At 35.6% G+C, this 21,579-nt stretch overlaps 1 pseudogene; it reads right to left on the bottom strand.

The window, feature by feature from the left end:
- Nucleotides 1–12,364: 12,364 nt before the first annotated feature.
- Nucleotides 12,365–12,665, bottom strand: LOC116905833 (annotated as a pseudogene).
- Nucleotides 12,666–21,579: the final 8,914 nt, after the last annotated feature.

Raw genomic sequence — 21,579 nt, forward strand, 5'->3', positions numbered from 1 at the left:
CTCCTGAGCTGTCACTCACAAGTGTTCGCCTTCCACAGGAAACATTATCAAACCATGAACTGCTTTGAGGTCCAAAGCCGATTGCACTCTCCTGTGTGAGTCTTAATCCATTCCTTGCCTGCAATGACCTCTTTCCCCATCCAATGGGCTCACTGTTTTACACTTCTTTCCTTAAGCCCCTCCCGCATTGGGCGCTCTTCCTCTTCCCGAACCCCGTCTGTCTCACTTTCTCTGCTCTTTTTTTTTAAATTGGATTTTTTAAATTTACATTTCAAATGTTATTCCCTTTCCTGGTTTCCCGCACATAAATCCCTATTTCATCCTCCCTCGGCCTTCTATGAGGGCGTTCCCCCACAACCACTCACCCCTTCCCACCACGCTACCCTAATATTCCCCTACACTGGGGGGGGGGTTCAGCCTTAGCAGGACCTAGGGTTTTTCCTCCCATTGGTGCCCAACAAGGCTATCCTTTGCTACATATGCAGAGGGAGCCATGGGCCTGTCCTGGGTACTCTTTGAGTGGTCGTTTAGTTCCCAGTAGCTCTGGTTGGGTTGGTATTGTTCTTATAGGGTTGCAAACCCCATCAGCTCCTTCTGTCCTTTCTCTAAGTCCTCCAATGGGGTCCCAGTTCTCAGTTCAATGGTTGGCTATGAGCATCTGCCTCTATATTTGTCATGTTTTGGCAGAGCCTCTCACGAGACAGCTATATCAGGCTCCTTTCAGGCTGGACTTCTTGGCATCAGCAATATTGTCTGGGTTTGGTGGCTGTCTGTATATGGGCTGGATTCCTGGGTGGGGCAGGTTTGAATGGGCAGTCTTTCAGTCTCTGCTCCAAACTTCGTCTCCATATCTCCTCCTATGAATATAAGGAGTGAAGCATACACTTTGTTGTCCTTCTTGAGCTTCATGTGGTCTGTGGATTGCATCTTGGGTTAATTCGAGCTTTGAGGCTAATATCCACTTATCAATGAGTGCATATCATGTGTGTTTTTTGTGATTGGGTTACCTCACTCATAATATTTTCTAGTTGCATCCATTTGCCTGTGAATTCCATGAAGTCCTTGTTTTAATTGCTGAGTAATACTCCATTGTGTAGATGTACCACATTTTCTGTATCCATTCCTCTGTTGAAGAGTGTCTAGGTTCTTTCTAACTTATTGCTGCTGATGGATAGTGGTGTGGATTTTGATACTGTAGTGTATCCTATACTTTCTCTCTCTAACATTACATATAATATGCATTACATATCTGTAGAATTATCAGTGATATAGTCAACCAAATATGGACATAATATTTAAAAATACATCTGTGCACAACACTCATAAAATTTCCCCTTTTTTCAATATTCCCTATACAATGTTGTAAAAAACTGTACACCATTTACACTTTATAATGGGTCTAGGTCTTCCTGAAAGGAAAAAGTAGACAAATTAAATATAGCTATTATACCTTTTTATATGAGTGTCGAATAGCAAAAATTTTAGTGTCTGAGGGAATCCAAGGAAACATATCTCCATGGATACAATAGAATGATTATGTTGAAAAGTACTTGTGACATAGAAGGTTTATATGATGCTATAGTGATCCTTAGAATAAACACTTCCTTGTTGGCAGATGGAGAATCAAAGTGGTGAGGAAAACAATGTTGCCCTAACAAGAGTAATTCTTTTCTCCATTCTCAAGGGTACTGCATGGGCAGGGTTCATAAAACAATAATAATACGGACAAGAGTCCTTGGAATGCTTCTGACTAAACCTAGTAATTTACTCAGTGTGTGTTATCAGAACAAGATAATAGGACACATTTCTCATTATTATAGTACATGTAAACAAAAGGACTTAAAGAGCAGAGAGGCTGTTGGCAATCTTAACATGTCTCACTAATGAAGACTGTGATCTTGGGAAAATTCACCATCAGCAAGGGAGCAAATCATATTGCTCTCAGAATTTTCAGTGAGAATTTGTTGAAAGAAATGTTTATAACTTTGAAATTTGATTTTTTCTTTTACTTCTCTACATGTTTGTATTTTTTTTTTTCATTCATGTATACAATTATGTATGATTGATTTAAATATCTTTATATATATAATACTATAATGCATTTATATTCACCTCTGTTGCTCCTATCACTCACTCACACACACACACACACACACACACACACACACACATTAATCTGCCCCACTTCCTGATTCCTCCCCTCACAGAGTGCAGTGTAAGAGAAAAGCATTCTATCTTTGATACTCTACTGGTGTAATAAAGCTGACAAACAAATTATAGAATAATGTAACTGACAAATAACAAGGAGTCATTTCAGGGAGAAATATAAAGAAAACATACATACTGTTCCAGGAATATCAGTTTCTTCCTAACCAATTTCTTTTTATTAGATATTTTATTTATTTACCTGTCAAATATTATCCCCGTTCCAAGTTTCCCCTCTAGAAACCCCCATCCTGTTCCCCTTTCCTCTGCTTCTATGAGGGTGCTCATCCATCCACCCACTCCCTCCCACCTCTCTGCCCTGGCACTCCCCTACACTGGGGCATCAAGACTTCACAGGATCAAGGGCCTCTCCTTGATGCCTACCAAGGCCATCCTCTGCTACATATTTGGATGGTCCATCCCTGTGTTTTCTTGGAATGGAGGTTTAGTCCTTGGGAGCTCTGGGGGATCTGGTTGTTTCATATTATTGTTCTTCTTGAGGGGTTGCAAACCCCTTTAGCTCCTTCAGTCCTTTCTCTAATTCCTTTATTGGGGACCCCTTGCTCAGTCCAATAGTGACTGCAAGCATCCGAGCATCTGTGCTATTTATTGGTCAGTCTCTGGCAAAAGCCTCTCAGGAGACAGCCATATCAGGCTCCTGTCAAAGCACATCTTGGCATCCCGTAGTGTGTATGGGTTTTAGGCGTCTGTATATGGAATGGATCCCTAGGAAAAGCAGTCTCTGGATGATCTTTCCTTCAATCTTCTGTATTTCTTCCCCATGGATTTTTTGTTTACTCCAAGAAGGACTAAAGCTTGGCACTTTGGTTTTTCTTTTTGAGTCTCATGTGGTTTGTGAACCATCTTGGTTGTTCTGATCTTTTTGGGCTAATAACTACTTATCAGTGAGTGCATACCATATGTGTTCTTTTTGTGACTGAGTTAATTTCACCTGGATGATATTTTCAAGTTCATCCATTGGCCTAAGAATTTCATGAAGTCAATTTTTTAATAGCTGAGTAGTCCATTGCCGTAAATGTACCAAATTTCTATATCCATTCCTCTGTTGAAGGGACATTTGGGTTCTTTCCAGCTTCTGGTTGTTTGAAATAAGGCTGCAAATGAGCATAGAGGGCCATGTGTCCTTGTTATATGTTGACATATTTTGAGTATCTAGATTATATAAATCTTTTTTACCTTTTCTAGAAATTCTAACATTTATATTAGCCTCCTGAGTGAACGAAGAACCAAGAGAACGGCTCTGTGGATGCCTCTTTGATCCATTTCTTAATTGGTCATCTTAACACCATTAAAAAAGTATCCTGTGTGTCCCATTTATTAAAATTAACAACTGATGTTTTAGAACAATGTTCATAACAAAGTAAAATTATATAAAAACTTAGGCTAATTACCAATTATTTAGGATGATCTAGGAAAAATATAATGTAATTTATTTTTTCATTTCTGGAATATTTGAACTAAGGTAACTCACGTCAGGATTTACTGACTTAAATTTAAGATATTGTTTCATGATAGAAATCATGTAACTCACCTGAAGAAAGAAAATCCAGAGAATGTCACATTTTAAAGGAAAAAAATCTGTTTTCTGTTCAACAAATTTGGTCCTAAAAGATTTGAAAAATGAATTTCTATTAATACTGTATGTTAGTCAATCTTCCATATTCTAAAATCACTGTATATACCTAATTTAATGTTTTCTAACTTTTACATTTTAAAAAATCTACAGGAGGATCATCTGTATAGATACAATAAAAGATACCTACCTCCTCCTGTCCGCTCCTCCTGTGGATCTTATGATTTATCCATCACTGGCTTCTCTTTCCTCCTACTTACTGCTTTAAGGCACCTAACTCAGACAGACACCCTAAGATCAACCAAAAGGCTATGCCTTCCAGAAGAACAGGTAGCCTCCCCCATGTACCTTCTCCACTCTCTTGTTCTCCAGACCCAATCCTCTGGGTTGTCCTTAGTGCTTCAACAGAAGACCAGCTGTTGCCTCTCTCCACCCTATCCAAACAGCCTGAGCGTCTTACATAAACTGTCCCTTCCCTGCCTTCTGTTCTCTACATTCACAACAGAATAGTCAAGCAAGCCAGTAAAACAGGCAACACACAGCCAACGATCTCTGAAAACACAGAAAGGAAAAAAGAAATCAAGAAACAAAACACTCACCTAAAAAAGGCAAACCCTGAAATCAGCACCTATAATCACTCCTAACCCGGATTCCTAGACACAGCCTAGGAGCATAATCAATAACAGCCAAGGTAATGTTTTCACCAGAGCCCAGCTATCCTACCACAGCATGTTATAGATTATTCTAAGATAGCTGAAGGTCTTGAAAATTTCCCAAATAGCTGAAGCACAAGAAAAGACTTTAAAGCAATTAATTGGAGATGGTAGAAGTCCTCAAAAGTGAAATTAATAAATCCCATAAAAAAAATTCAAGGAAAACACAAGTAATTAGAGAAAATGAATAAATGTCAAAGAAAGTCAGGAAAACACACACACACACACACACACACACATTAGAGGAGAGGAATACCCAGAGATATTCGGGCTGAAAGAAAATAATAAAACTATCGAAGACCTGAAAATGGATGTAGAAGCAAATAAAGGACGCAAACCCAGGAAATTCTAGAAACAAAACATTTAGGAATATGAATAAGAAATATACAGGTGAGCTTCAACAATAGAATACAAGAGATGGAAGACAGAATTTGAGGCCTTTAAGATATGATAAAAGAAAATGTTAAATTAAAAAAAAATTCTCACACAAAACCTCCATTGGAGACACTGTAAACAGACCAAACATAAGAATAATAGGAGTGGAGAAAGGATAATTCCGGCTCAAATGCCCAGAAAATACTTCAACAACATCATGAAAGAAAATTTTCCTAACTTAAAATAGAACATACTTTAAAAAGTCTAAGAAGCTTATGGAACACTAAGTAGATTGGACCAGAAAAACAAAACCTGCTTTCTAAGAATAATCACTAAAACACTAAACATAGAGAACAAAGAAAGAATCAAAGCTTCAAGGGAAAAATCAAGTAACATATAAAGGCAGACTTTTTCAGAATTTCTGACTTCTAAAAGCCAGAAGGGTTGTACAGATGTAGTAGTCTCCAAAAGACAACAGACAACAGCCCAGATTACTTATACCCAGAAAAACTTTCAACCATCAAATATGAGGAAAAATTAGGTATTCCATAATGAAGTCAATTGTAAACAATATTTATCTACAACCATCTCTATAGAATGTTCTAGGAAGGAAAAAATGACACCCCAAGAAATTTAACTAGTCCCCATGTCAACAGACAAAAACAAAAAGGAGATGCACACATACACCACTACCACCACCACCACCACCACCACCACCACCACCAACAATAATAACAACAGCAGCAACAATAACAACAAAGTAACAGAAAATTAAGTACTAATCTGACCATTGATTTCTTTAATAAATATCACTCATCTTAATTCCACAAATAAAAACATACAGACTAACAAAATGGATAGAAAAACAGGATCTATCCTTCTGTTACATGTAAGAAATCCATGTCAACACCAAGGAGAGGGTTACATCGAAGTAAAGTTTTGAAAAAGATATTTACCAAGTAAGTGGATATAAGATCCTATCTGGTGTAGCCATTTAATATCTAATAAAATATACTTTAAGCCAAAATTAATCAAAATAGATGGGGAAGAACACTGCATACTCATCAAAGAAAAGTAGTCTACCAAGATGGTGTTTCAATATCTTTGCCCCAAAACACAAGAGCATTCAAATTTGTAAATGTAATACTACTACAGCTTAAAATCACATATTGACCTCAAACACTGGCAAACATAAGAGTGGCAGTCTCACTACTGACTGTTAGCAATGGAGAGGTCATTGAGAGTAAAGGTAAATAGTAATATTGAAACTAGCAAACATTATAAGACAATTAGATTTATAGATATTTACAGAACATTTAAACCAAGAAGGCTTTGTCCTAGAGATATAGGGATATCTCAACATTTAAAAAAAAACATTAATGTAATCACATAAATAAACTGAAAATATAAAAACAGACAAACAAACAAACAAAAACAGAAAAACCCCTGCAGAACACAGGATCCTATGTTTTGATATAGAAAAGGCCTTTGACCAAAAACTTTTGATAAAAGTACTGGAAAAATTAGGAATCTGGATAGATTAAGAATATACCAGGTATATCTAAACATAAAAATGCAATTTAGAACAAGCCTAAAGTCAACATCAAATTAAATGGAGAGAAAGCCAAAGCAATTCTATTAAAATCAAGAAGAAGGAAAAGTTATCAGGTGTCTCCATATCTATTCAATATAGTACTTGAAAATTAGGGAGAGCAGTAAGACACTTGATGAAGATCAAGGAGCTACAAATTGGAAAGAGAAGTCAAAGTATCATTAATTGTAAATGATATAATAACACACATAAGTGTCTCTAAAATTCACATCAGGGAACTACTACAGCTTATTAACACTTTCACCAATGCTGCAGGATACAATACTAACTGAAACAAAATAAAACAATAACAAACCAGTCACCTTTCTATATGCAAATGAGAAATGAGTAAGAATCAAATTAGAATTATGGAAAAATAACACTTCACAATAGCCTCAAATAATGTAAAATATTTTGGATAACTATACCCAGCAAGTAAAAGTCATGCGTAAAAATAAAAATAAAAAACAAACAACAATATCAACAACAAAATCCTTCAAGTCTTTTAAGAAAGAACTTGAAGATATCATAAGATAGAATATCTCCCATGATCATCAATTAGTATTATACACGTAATCAAAGTGACCATCCTATCAGAAAAAATATACATATTCCATGCAATCCCCATCAAAATTCCAAAAATCTTTATAGACCTTGAAATGGCAATAATCAACTTTAAATGGAAAACAAACAAACAAACAAATCCAGCATAGCTAAAACAATCTGAAAAATAAAAAGAACTGCTGGGGGTGTCATCCTCCCTAATTTCAAGTAGTACTACAGAGCCATAATAATAAAATCCACATGAGGTACTGGTCAAACTGGATGTTTGAATGTAGAAAGATGCAAATAGATCCATGTTTATTACCCTCCACAAAACTCAAGTCCAAGTAGATTAAATAAGAGTAGTAGATCTAGACACAATGAGAGAAAATAAAACAGAAATAACCTTGAATGCATTGGCAGGGGAGACAAATTGCTGAACAAACCACTCACAGTGCAGGCACTAAGAAAAACAATTAATAAATGGAACATCAGTTAACTGAAAAGCTCTGTAAGACAAAGCCTGCCATCAAGTAGACAAAGCAGCAGACAGCAGAATGGAAATAGATTTTTACTAACTCCACATCTCATAGAGGATAATATCCAAAATATATAAAGAACTAAAATCTATGTAACATAAAATAGTATTTCAATCAAAACTCTGGGAACGGATCTAAACAGAAAATTCTTAATAGAGGAATATCTAATGGTAGAGAAACACATGTTCATCATTCTTAGCCATCAAAGAAATAAGAATCAAAAATATTTTGAGATTCTGTCTTACACTTGTCAGAATTGTGAGATTAATAACACAAGTGACAGCTTATTCTGGGAAAGTGTGTAGCAAGGACATCACCCTTACAGTGATCGTCTAGTGCAATCCTGTATAGCCACTATGGAAATTATTATAGCAGTTCCTCAGAAATATGGAAACCAATCTTTCTCAATATCCAGCTGTACTACTAAAAGATACTTCATCCTACCCTAGAGACACATGATCTACCATGTTCATTGCTCCTCTATTCACAATAGCTAGGAATTAAAAACAACCTTGATGTTCCTCAATAGAAGAATGTATAAAGAAAGAGTGGTTCATTTAAACAAGAGTATTATTCAACTATATTTAAAATAATGTCATAAAATTTGTAGGCAAATAGATTCAACTAGAAAACAAAACAAAACAAACAAAATGGTAGCAACAACTCCAGAGGTGAGCCAGGCTCAGAAGATAAATATGGTATATTTTCACTTATAAAGGGATTTAGCTGTAAAATAAATGATAATCGAGCTTAAATGCAAAGACAAAGAGATATTAGATAAAGAGGAGGACTACAGAGACAGATAAACAGAATAGATTTTACAAGTGTACTTGGGGAAGGTAGGGACAGGAGCAGAAGGGAATCAGATGTCTGTTGGGGGTCAATAGAAGGAAAGAGTGCAGGAAAAGACTGGAAATGGGGGGTCTACTGGAAGGCAGTGTGGAAATCTAGTATGGTGGAAACTTTCTGTAATTTATGAGGTTGACCCTAGTGAGGACTACTGGTACTGGTGAATAAGAAACCTGAATTGGTCAATTTATGCAGCAAAGCAAGGCTTTCGTGTTGTATTTAGTAGAGTTGTTGGCTGAGTGTTGTGTTTGTTAGAATTTTTGGCTGAGAGGGTCCCATGAAGATCATCTAGACATATAGGGTGATGTTAGCACAGAGAGTAGCTCTCTAAAAATCACAGCACAGGCCTTTTTTGTAGAATATAACATCAACACATCTCATTGAACTTAAAGAACTGCCTGCATGGAGCCTTCGCCAATATGTTATAGAATGATGAAGAAAGATACTTTGAAGGCTATCCAAAAGAGAAACATGATCACCAACCTAGCCACAAAACTGTCCATCTGCAACATGTCCTGACTGAGGGATGTGCCCGAGAAATAGTGGCACAGAACTTGTAGGAATGACCAACCAATGTTTGGTTTACTTGAGGTTCATGGCATGAGAGGGAGCCCAGGCCTGACACTAACTAACTCGAGGGTTAGGAACTGGAGACTGGATATCCCAGAGACCTCAGATCAGTGCCTTATTCAATTGTTATCAGAAATACTTCATCAGGAAGTAATTGAGAGCATTTAGAGATCCATTAAGTGGGAAGAGACTCTGAATTGGAAGTCTCCATAAGATCCCTCCTCTCAAAGCTCAGGGAATCCTATTGGAGTAGAGGAAGAGGATTTGTGGGAGTCTAAGTAGATGGAGGACACAAAGACAATATGGTCCACTGAATAAGCAAGACTCATATGAGTTCACAGAGAATGAGTAGATAGGTTTGGGATTTGCATGACCCCTCTGCATGCATGCTATGGCCATTACCTTGGTGTTTTTCTGGGATGTTAACAATGTGTCTCTGAATCTTTTGCCTGCTCTTTGGACATTATTTTTTTCACTTGAGCTGCATTTTCCAGCCTTGGTGTTAGGGCTTTTACCTTTTTACTTTGTCAATTAACTACCCCTTAATTGTAGTTGGTTGTTGTCTCCTGGAAGCTTGCTACTTTCTTAAGGAAAACAGAGGGAAAATGGACATAGGAGAAAGGAGAGGGAGGAAAGAAGGGAGAAGAAACTGTTATCAGGATATACCACATAAGAGAAAAGTATATTTTCAATAATAATAATAAAAATAATAATAATAACCATAACAACAACAATCCACAAAACTCAAGGTAGATAGGTAAATAGGTGGATAGATAGATAGATAGATACAGATAGATAGACAGATAGATAGATAGATAGATAGATAGATAGATAGATAGATAGATACATAGATACATAGATAACATAGATACATAGATAGATACATAGATAGATACATAGATAAGTATGTCTGTATGTATGTAGGTAGGTAGGTAGATGTGTAGATAGCTAGATAGCTAGATAATTAGAAATGCCAGGCCTGGGCTATTCCAGAGCATTTCCTTCTCTATTCTAACTATTCTTGGGCCTGGGCTTAAAAGTATCTAAGCCTATGTAAAGTCTAATCTACTAAGATGGCTGATTCAATAGAATCTCTTGGTTTCTGACTGAATTGTTCTACTTGGTCTCATACTAATTTTGGAAATCTGTTCTGATCTTATGACTTCTTCTTACTCTGTCTTGTTCTGTTTTCATTCATGTCTAGCTTATTCTCTCTGCAACCTATCTTTCTAAAACTACCCAATCCCCCTGTCTTTTTCTTTAGATGCTCTTAGGAAGTCAGCCTCTCCTTCCTGAGATGTTCTCCTTTGAGTTAGACATACCCTATCTTATCTCTGACTCATTCTGTCCAATCTTTCTCTGATTCATCAATTTATCTTCCTCTCAATTAGAGATTACTTTCAAACATGGCAGCTTCCTTCTACAAAATAAATTTGCCTTCGTTCCTTCATTGCTAGGGATTAAAGGTGTGGACTAAGGGTATTTCTTTATTCCCACCAGATCATACTGTAATCTAGAACATGTCTGCATTCTGGCCTAATCATATAGATGTAGAAGGATTTTCATTCCATCTCATGCCATAACACCCATGTTGCTGGATTGAAAATCCTCTACAGATATTTGATTTGAAAAAAAACTTCATGTGCATGGCTGTCAATCATTTTCAGTTTTTTTTTTTTGTAAATCTTTCCCAAATTATAAGACATCCACATATGGGAAGAGGAGAGCATAAACATCTCAACTCATTATCTTTCCTTTTTATTCAGGATTTTTTTCTCCTTGCTAATTTCCATTATTGTGAGATTATATTGTTTTTTGACTAATGATTACTGGATAAAGCTGGAGGAGCAATGCCATCCTTCTTGTTCAAAATAATATGTATCTCTTTGATTTCAGCATAATAGAAGAACATAAGAACTTGACAATCAAACTGATTTTGTAGATTGTTTGTTTGACATTTCTAGGGATCATTAAGACAGAATGATAAAATATTTTTGTAATAAACAACTCTCAAAAATGTCTGAAGATATCCAATAATTATTTCAAATAGTGAAAATATCCATATCTTGTTAAAGGAATTAAACTACATTAAAATCAACCTGATAATGAAATCCTTATCTTTGTTGTAGACTTAAACGGGTTCCACAGAAGCAAGCACATGTAGAGAAAGAGATAAAAACCAAGTATCTTTTAAAAGTTACCATCAAGATGATCATGTCTTATCTACTCAGAATTCATTTATAACAAGATATAGAAGGAATGACTGGAAATAATTCAGGAATGGAAAAAGAGAAATCATAGTTCAGGAAGAGTCTCAATACTTCACTAAGAAGGTAAATAGTTAACTCCTAGTAATATAATGGATTACACCAAGACAGATACATGCATAATTGTCTATTGTCATTTTATAAATTACTGCAGATTCTCTGAAAATATAACCTGAAAGAAAAATATTCATTTCACAGTTTATGCAGGTTAGAAATTCACAGATGCTTCTGACTCAAGAGCATTTATGAAACTCCAGTAGGATAGGATATAGGATGAAAAATTAATATAATACTATAAAAATAAAATGAAATAAAAACCCATTTTCTATTTTTTACAAGTTTAACTGTAACTAGATTTATTAAAGATACTTTTCATAAACTATCATGGTATTTCAGGCAGGACATGGGCAGACAATGTATACAAGAACGTCCAAATTCCCTTCTTGTATAGACTACCAAAATCAGAAAGCCACTATAAAACCCAATGATATCTTCATTTAATGCTTTGAAAAGGGGAAAGTAGCTTAGAGTGAGGATTGATATTTCACATTAAGGAAGTTGTATAATGACTTTTCACACACAAACCCCAGCTTTCAGGATCTGAACATGGCAGAATCATCAATCTGAAGAGCTACAATCTTTTATAAAAGGAACCAGCAATACTCTGAGAACATTGATGAAGTCACTGCGAAGTCCACATCGCCCAATAGACTAGAAATCCAATTTTGGGAGTCAGGTTCCAACAGGTCTCTGGTTTTAAGAAAATTAAGTCTATGTTGATGGTAAAATGGAAAGAGGATATAAAAATGAATTTAGAGTTTTCTGAGGCATTTTGTGCCTTGGTGGCCACCTATGCAAGAACAGGATGTCTCTCCTGGAAGCCAACAGGAGCCTTACAAAATTATCAAGGAAAGAGATGTTCCGTCCTCAATTCAACTTGGGTGATATTTTATAAGTGACACTTGATCCTCCTCCTCCTCAACAGTGAACTGTTCTGTGTGCTAACAATATAGTTTAAAGAAAAGTAAAACAAAATTCTGCAATTTTATAAAACTTGATGAGAAATAGTATTTCAAACTGTAAACTCACCAAAAGTACAGTTATCAAAAACGCACACATCACTTGGCATCTCCAGCACCTTCAGCTTTCTGTGACCGGTGTTTGGGCATCTCCATTTTCTGCAGGGTTATTTGCATCCTCACTGGCTTCCCCTCTTCCCTTTGGTACCTTCTCTCCTTTATTTGCAGGGCCCTTTCTTTATAGGCTTGGGCTCTGGCTTCGGAGGAGCAGGTTTCTCAAGTAAGGATGAGGAAATGGAAGCATACTCACAGCAGACGACCTTGCAGATCTTCTCTGTGGCTATTCCTTCACCCTGTGTTTGTCTCCTTTTGCATCCCATTCAGCCATTCTTTGGGCCATGGAAGAGGTAGTGGACATTGATGCTCAACAGGGGATACAGTGCTGTGCAGGTTTGGTCCATCTCGGGGTTATCCTCTCACTTCTTCACACTGCTCCACTGGCAGGGTTTGCTGAAGGAGGCAGAGACAGGAGGATCATGAGTTCGAGGCCAGCCTGGGAAGCCTGTTTCTAGTGAGAGACAAAAAGGGTGTGGATTCTGATGGAAGGGCAACAAGTAAGATGGATCTCAGTGGAGTTGGTGGAGAACAAACTACAGTCAGAATATACTTCATAAAATATGTCCACTTCTAATAAAAGAAAGCAAATAATTTCAAGAAATTGTGTTTGGATAACAAGTTGATGTGCAATATATTTGTGATTGTTAATTTTATCAACCTGATTGGACTGAGAATTCTTAGGATATTAGTAAATCACATCTCTGAATACATCTATGATGGTAATTTCAAGAGATTACCCTAAAGTGGAACTTCTGTAATGAATGCTCATGGAAATATCACACAGGCTGGAGCATGTATGGACTTTGTGTTTCTCTTCCTCTTGGCTGCAATGATGTAAAACCATTATGTCCTGCCATGCCTTCACCTGTTAAGATGAACTGAAAGAATGGGCCAAAAATAAATACTTCCTTTTGTAAACTAAAAAAAATTAAAGCAAACCAAAATAAAAAAAAAAGGATGAAGTTTCTGGTATCTTAGCTGTATTTGTAGTTGGTAACCTATTTATACAGGGACACAATCACAGGTAAAGCAGGTTAAGCATCTCTCCCAGGAAAGCTTTCCAGCAATTCTCAGAAACTTCTTAAGGCATGAAGATTAATTAGTCCCAAGCAGATGAAACAATGAAGGAAGAGGTGGAGTGTATACTCTGTCTGTCTTCTCATTTCAGAAGGCATACAGATAAGGACTACTGAATCTTGGCAATTAGATTTAAAACAATAAGCCAGAAGATAAAGTTCTAAAATGTGTAAGCATTTTAACCCCCGAATCATAATCCCTCTGCCACAGCCTCTTGAGTGCTTGCATAAGCCACATTAACAAGGCTTGTCGGTATAGTTTAAAACCACTTAGCCCTAGTCTGTTGAAGTGGCATGGCAGGTCTCCAAAAAACAACCCAAAAACATGAGAAAGGAGACAAATTCACAAGGAATTCAAGGAAATTGTAAAGAAATAATGGATGACACTCTTAAGATCACATATAAAGAATATTTAAGTAATATATTCAACGGTTTAAGAAAAAGTGTTTCTATTATGTGCAAGCAGATACAGTATGCCTCAGAAAGAGTTTTCAAACATCCAACCTGATCTAAAATTGTTTTCATCAGGCTATATTTACTGAAGACATGGAGAGACTCATTATACAGATATATAGAGAGTATCACTCTGAAGGGAATGGGGAATAGTATAAAGATAAATGGGCAAGAATAAAGCCAATTTGTGGTTATATCTAGATATTACTGATCATTCAGAATACTGGTGGGGATTGCCAAGTTAGTTGGCACCGAATAACAGAAATGAAAATGTGGAAATTAAAGCATTGTAAGGGAAGAATGCTCAGTAAAGTGGTGCTGCTTGGCTCTTGATTGTGGTGTCATTAATAATTTAGTCCTTCAAATATATTGTGAATATTAGATGCAAATACAGTCTCTGCAGGAGAAAATAGTGTAAACACGACTATAAAATTTATGAACTGTATTCAGAATGTATAAATTGGGATAGGAGAAATAAATGTTACTAATTATGAAAACTTGTAAGCTAAGTAGCCTTGTAAATTAATAAAATAAAATATTATCACATAGATATTATTAGTTTATATTGTCAAATTAAATCAAAGGCCAAGAAAGTAAGAAATTAAAAGATAGAGAAGACAGACTAGTTGCAAATTAAGTAATAGACTAGAAGATCAATACATTTGACAGATCAATATCCTAGGTAAATGTTATCCCTTTTAAGGATCTAAGAAATGCTGCAGCCTTTTCTGAAAATTTCAATAATTATTAATGGGTTTTCAGACATGGAAACATACTTTATACATCACAATGATAAACAGTACAAAGTTAAATCATTTATAAGTCTATAATTGAACATGATAATTAAAAATAATTAAATCAGTATATATTCCCATTCCATGAAACTATAGACTATAAGCTTTTTCAAATGTCACTGTATTTGTTCATTTAATGTAATAGACACAGACAGATAGATTATGAAGATGATGGTATAATGTGTATGTCTCTTCCTGTTGAGCATAAAGAGAATGATCTAGGAGGGGCTTCTGGCTAGCAGAATTACAAGCAGTGATTTGCAGCATGTGGTAAGCAACAAGAGCTCATATGTCCAGATCTCCTCCCTTTTATTATAAAGCAAATGGCATTCAATGAGGGTTCTGTCTGGATGACTTTTAAAGATCTAACCTCTAAATACCATAGCTTGATTAGACTTTCACCTCCTAAAATTGAAGAAGGGGCTGACATTTCAACATAGAGGGACAAACTCTGCTGAAAATAATTAAAAAAATATTTTTAAGTATTTGTATTAAAGAACTCTCAACACAAACCAAAGAATAGGTATTGTAAATTTTGTGTAGCAAATAAGAGTATATATGTAATAAATAATAACTTCAAAAAATTTGAAATGAAAAATTATCTTTCTCCTCAAATGTCTTTTACACACACACACACACACACACACCCCACATGTACAAACACACACCACATGCACAAACACACACCACATGCACAAACACACACATAGACATGCACAAACACACACATAGACATGCATGGATGCATGAAACACACCCACATTTAAATATTTGTAAGCTCATGTAGCCTTCAGATAATAATAAATTATTTTAAAGGCTATCATTTAATGCATGGCTGCTTTGAGGATAAAATTTGATAAGTGAATAAAGTAAATTAAAATAAAAGTTCAGAAATAAGGAGTACACATTTTAAAATTATATCAAAATAGAACCAATAGGGAAATTTTAATCTATAGGTAAAGAAAAGGCTATTCAATGTAGTGATGAGACAATTAATAGTCTATATGATTAATAAATATACACTAGCAGAGATTCAGTTCACTGGAAATAACAATCATTTCCAGACTAATTAAAGGCATAAATCTGAAATAAATACTCCATACTTCTGTTGGAAAAAAAGAAATTTTCACCCCAGTCTTATTAAAGGTATGAGTTTCTACATAAATAATAAAAAGTTCATAAATGTTACTTTATCAACATACATGACATCAACAATGGAAATAGTAGCATAAGAAATAAGACAAAACTTTTCAGGCCTTCAGGCCAAAGAAACCGCATCCCTGCCAGGAATTCTCCCATCTAAGTATCCAACAGGTCCACCCTGCTTAGCTTCTGAGATCAGGCATGTTCAAGGTGATTGAAAGGAAATTAACAAATAATGATGAAGACAAAGTATCTTGTCAGCAAATAAAGCTTCTATTACCAAGATTGGGATACATCAAATTGAGTTGTTGGTCAACACAGGCTGCTGCCAAGACTCTACGTAGTTCTCCACAAACCGACCATAAGACCCTATTATTGAAGAGAATACCCACACCACACTGAACAGTGGAAAGTCAAACTGGTGCCAACTAGAGCCTTCAGCCCTACAGGCTCATGTCATGTACTAGAAGGTACTATGAATTATATCTATCTATAAAGATAATGTACTAACTCAGCTAAAACCCCTTTGATTTATGATGGTGACCTGTCTGCAAGATATTCTAGGGCAACGGTGGCACAAAGCTCGTAAGGAGGGAGTAGTCAACCACTATGAGGTTTGACTTAAGGTCCACTCTATTGTATGGAATACACACCAAACACTGCAGGGGTGGCCAGGAATCTGAGACTAAATAGAACAGGGATCTACTGTAAAACTAAATGCTACTACAAAAGGAATAAGGTGACAAAACTCATACATCAGTGACTTGCTCAGCCATCATCAGAGAAGCCTAGTCCTGAAGCAATTGTTCACAAATACAGAGACCCACAGCCAGACAATCTACAGAGAATGAGAATCTGTAGAACACTTGACTCTAAATGTGCTGATTTGCAGAAGCTCAAGAACCCCCACAGAAGAGGCAGAAAAGCTTAAGACCCAGAGGGATGGAGGACACGGAGGAAACAAAGGCCTTCTAAATGCAACAGGACTAATGCATTTGTGAATTCACAGACTGAAGCAGCATGCAGAGGATCTGAGTGGGTCTGTGCCAAATGTCATAGAATTGAAAGGAGAAGTGGATATGGGCTGCCATCCCTAAACTAGAAGCTACCTTCAAATTTTAACCATTTGCAAATGAAAATTAAGTTTTTTTCCAATGGAGTCTCAATGGGGAAATAAACCATTCCTAAGAGTAGGCCATATGCAGGCAATAGATGACCAATAGAAAGCCAACACAATGGCATTTGTAAAGGTTCCTAGTTTCATGCCATGTCTCAGCTTTTTCTTTTTTTCTTATTTCATCTTCAAAATATTATACATTTATTTTTAGTTTTAGTTTCTCTCTCTCTGTCTCTCTCTCTCTCTCTGTCTCTCTCTCTCTGTCTCTCTCTCTCTCTCTCTCTCTCTCTCTCTCTCTCTCTCTCCCCCTGGCAGCACACATGTGTGTGTGCGTGTGTGCCTCTGTGTGTGTGTGTGTGTGTGTGTGTGTGTGTGTGTGTGTGTGTATGTGTGTGTAGTCTTCTGGTTTTTTTATGAGACTCCTGAATTTCTACAAGTGCAACAATTCCTGCACCTACATCTATTCCCTGTGTATCTTATTTTATTATATTTTACTTTATTGTTATCCCTTATTAACCTGTTTGTTATCTAATGATGACAGAAATGTGGAGGGTATGGATGAAAGGAACTGGGTGGTGTAGAGGGAAGGGAAACAGTATTCAGAATATATTATACAAAACCAAAAATCCATTTCCAACACTAGAAAAAGAGGAGGAAAGATAGAAAAGTCAGTGACATTTAGGAGAAAAATATCAACCTACATTGGAAAAAAAGCATTCGTTTTTATAATTCATTGAATCTTACCAATTAATGTGAACGAGACAAACAGCATTTCTTTTGTAGTATGCTACATCTTACAAATTAATATGTAAGAGACACAGCCGCAAGAATGTGTGGGAAAAAGTGGTTTTCTTTTCAAAAGCAAAGTCAAACAGAATCAGGCCTTTGTGAGCATAAATACATACATTTAAATACCATTAATACTCATAAGATGCAAAATAAAACATCAAAATATAATTTTCATACCAAAAACCTTTACATCTCTATGAATGTATGCCTAATACCATGTACAAAACTTTTCTCAGTATCAGCCTGCTTGTTTTCTATTGCTTATAAGAAAATTATTTTTAAAAATATTTTAGAGGATAAAAATAATGGTTAAAATTGGTATATCTCAAACATGCAAAGATCTAAATGTCACTAGTATATTTGCTAAATGGTGAGATGCTCAGTCAATCCAATTTTAAAGAAAATTAAGATTTACCTCAACTCATTGCAGCACATTTTATTAACATTTTGATATTTGACACTTATGTAAGTAATAGTGCAGGAAAAATTCCAATCTGATGGCCTCCATGAGGTCACTTAGCATTTTACTGGAGAAGTGCTAAATTTTTTGTTTGTGTTTAATTAAAGTTGTTTTTCTATGTTCTATAGTGTGATCACTTTAACTCATGAATTAATATAGAATGAAATCTAAATTTTTAATTGATCTTCAAAGAACCTTGGACAGATTTGAGTTTTAACAGTATTTGTTTTTCTCTAATAAGTTACATGCCTTAGGACTGTTTGCAGATGTAAACTTGATTTTAGTTATATGAATGATTTTCTTTCTTCTAATGTAGGCAATCTAAGCAAATAACTGGGCAATAGTTTAAGTACTATGAATAGTGCAGAAGTGGTAGGGGACTGATTTCCACTGAAAGTGCAGCCATACAGAACGTCCCTGTTGCTCCCTTACTTATTAGAAGGTAGACTGCTTGGTCGGGATGCTCATTTTCATGCCCTTTGTTAAAAGTCATTTCCCAAGATTGTTTCAGAACCTTGTTACCATGGAGATTGTGGCAATCAGCTAATATGCTAACACTCTCCCATCTTTTCCTTCAGCCCATTGTGTATTTTTAATTCATGGCTCACAAAATTGCCACTTGAAATTTTTTTATTGATTTAAAACAGCTATACATAATAGAATTCTGCACGGATATGATAAAGGCATGCTGTGGCTTCTAAGTGCAAAGATGGACAACTTTCTCCTTTGACTCACTTTTCTGCCAATATGTTTAAGAAAAATAAAGTTCTATATGTTTTCTCTTAAGTTTTTCTTTGTGATTCTTTCAAAATTATGAAATAATTGTAACATTTCCTCCCCATCCCTTTCTTCCTCCAAACTGTCCAATAACCTTTTACATTTATAGTTGCCTTTTTCAGTAATTTTCATTTGATGCATATAAGTATATGCATATACAGATATATTCCTAAATATACCTGCTCAGTATGGGTAATGTTATCTGTATGTATATGCCTTTAGGGATGAATAGTTGGCATTGGATAACCAATGGGTATGCAATTTCTTGAGGAGGACTTTTTCTCCTGGTCTCAGATTTTCTTAGTTTGCTTGAGTTCTTTCTATAGAATGGAGGCTTTCATAAACCAACTACAAACTCTCTGTACTTGCAGGTGAGATTAGTATTTAGACAGTAGGAAACTGAGGTAAACTGAAATCATTTCTATCTTACATCTGTACTTCTGCTAGCAGAAATCAGTATTTTTTTTTTCTGAGAACCAAATGAGACCACTGGTAGCTGTAATTCTTCAATGACACACCAGGCCTATCTTGGTCTTCTGAGAACTGAAGACTGATACTAAGCCAGAGTTCTTCATTCCACTATGTAACTGGGAAAATGAAAGTGAACACAGAGTGATAGGCAGAGACTAGTTATACTCCAAGGCAGGAGAGCACAAAGACAATGGAGGAGAGCCTGGTACTACACCTAGTCAGCTCTGGAGTGGTTTACAAAAGTCTATTAATTCTCTTTTCACACTATGATTTATAATTTGTGTGTTTTCTATTTCAAATAAAAACCAGGAAATAAATGTGAGTAATCCATTGCACATAAGCACTTTTATTCTGATATCTCCATTCATACATGAAGTTTCTATATGACTACATATAAACACCCTAAATAATACAAAGATTACATACCCTAGGTCATACAAATATACATTTCAAATCTAAAAATATACAATCAAAATTGGACAGAAGATACAGACTTGTAACGTTTGGGAGTCCAAACATTACATGTTAAAGAATGTTTGTGTGGGAGAAACGAGCATAGAGCCCATGGGAGTTTATCCTCTGCTTGTTTGGTCATATGTCTGTCTTTGTATTTCATGTATCACTTCCTCCTTCCAGGTTCTAAAACTAAGGAGTGGTGAAGACAAGAGATGCTGAGAAAAGTTCACTTGCAGTTTGCTAGTTCATGTAAAGGACCTGGGTTAGAAAACCATGCCTTAGAGATGGATGTCCAAGATGTCTTCTAGTCATTGAATAATCACGGATCAAAATTAAGTTAACCTATTCCTAGGGTCACTCGCTCTTAACAATTCTTTTACCAACTCTTAACATAAAATGTAAATCTACCATATTAGTGATCCTCTTTTTAATGCTATTTTGTTATTATTGTCATTGTTACTTTTTGAGGGAGTTCTCTCATGTACGTGTTGAAGTTTGAGGATAACATTGTAGAGTTGTCCCTTCCCTTCCACTTTTATGTGGACTATGACTATTAACTAGGTTGTCAAACTTTAGTGACAAGCTCTTTCACCCTTTTAGACAGCTCCAGGGTACTCATTTATTTATTTTTTTTTGTTGCCTCATTTTTATTTGTCTTGGGAATCTTGTATATTCATAGAGCTTAGATGTTGAATCAAAGTTATGAGATAACATTTTGGATGGAAAAAGTGGTGATTTATTTTAGAGTAAGGAGGTGAAACAGAGAGTTAAAAAGAATGAGCCTGTCAAGAAATTTTCACAAGGTAAAGCCACAACATTTTGATTAAAATTTGTTCCTTCTTGATTATTCAGGAAATGCGGCCATGTCTACATTTGAAGCAGGTGTTTCAGAGTTCTGCCATCTGTTTTTCACATGAGGGTACAATGGGATATTGAACAAAAATGGACACTGATTTATTCATGAATGAAGAGGGTTTGACTGGCCCGCCATCTGCTTACCAGTAACATGAAAAACTGAGAGAAAAGGCAGTTGCTCAATAAGGACCAATGCCTCAGCTTATGGAATGACTTTGTTCTGATCACATGCTTCCTCTGGGCCACTGAAGGCAGGGAATCCAAAGCTGGCACTGAGATTTGCTACCCAATCTAAGCATTCGTACTTCGACTGTCTATCAAGATCAGTGGTGTATTGATATAAATTTATTTGCACTATTTCTTAACAATATGTGCTTTAATGACCATAAAAACTAAATTTTAGAAATATATACACAAAATTTAATAAATTATAATTTTCCTTGATTTTTCTCTTCATTTTGTATTATGAAGTATATGCGTTTCAAGTCTATATTAACATTTGGAAATATAACAATTGAATAAATTGTTTTATTGTCATAATTTTAGTACCAACTTCAAAGTTATTATGAAGAAAATATATTTTAGTAACTAATTTTAATTGCTTATAAAAGTTCACAATTTTCACATAAAATTTGACTATATTTATAACCACCCTATCACAAGGTTAGTAAGATCCCTAAACAATATATTTACATGTTGGTGTAACGATTATGAGAAGATTAGAACTCTGGTTGATTCCATTAAGAAGGAAATGAATTTGAAACAAAAGGATAGGGTGTGTCAGGAATAAAATTGCAAGAGGTTCA

The sequence above is a fragment of the Rattus rattus genome, chromosome 7 (assembly GCF_011064425.1).
Source record: "Rattus rattus isolate New Zealand chromosome 7, Rrattus_CSIRO_v1, whole genome shotgun sequence".
Lineage (NCBI taxonomy): Eukaryota > Metazoa > Chordata > Mammalia > Rodentia > Muridae > Rattus > Rattus rattus.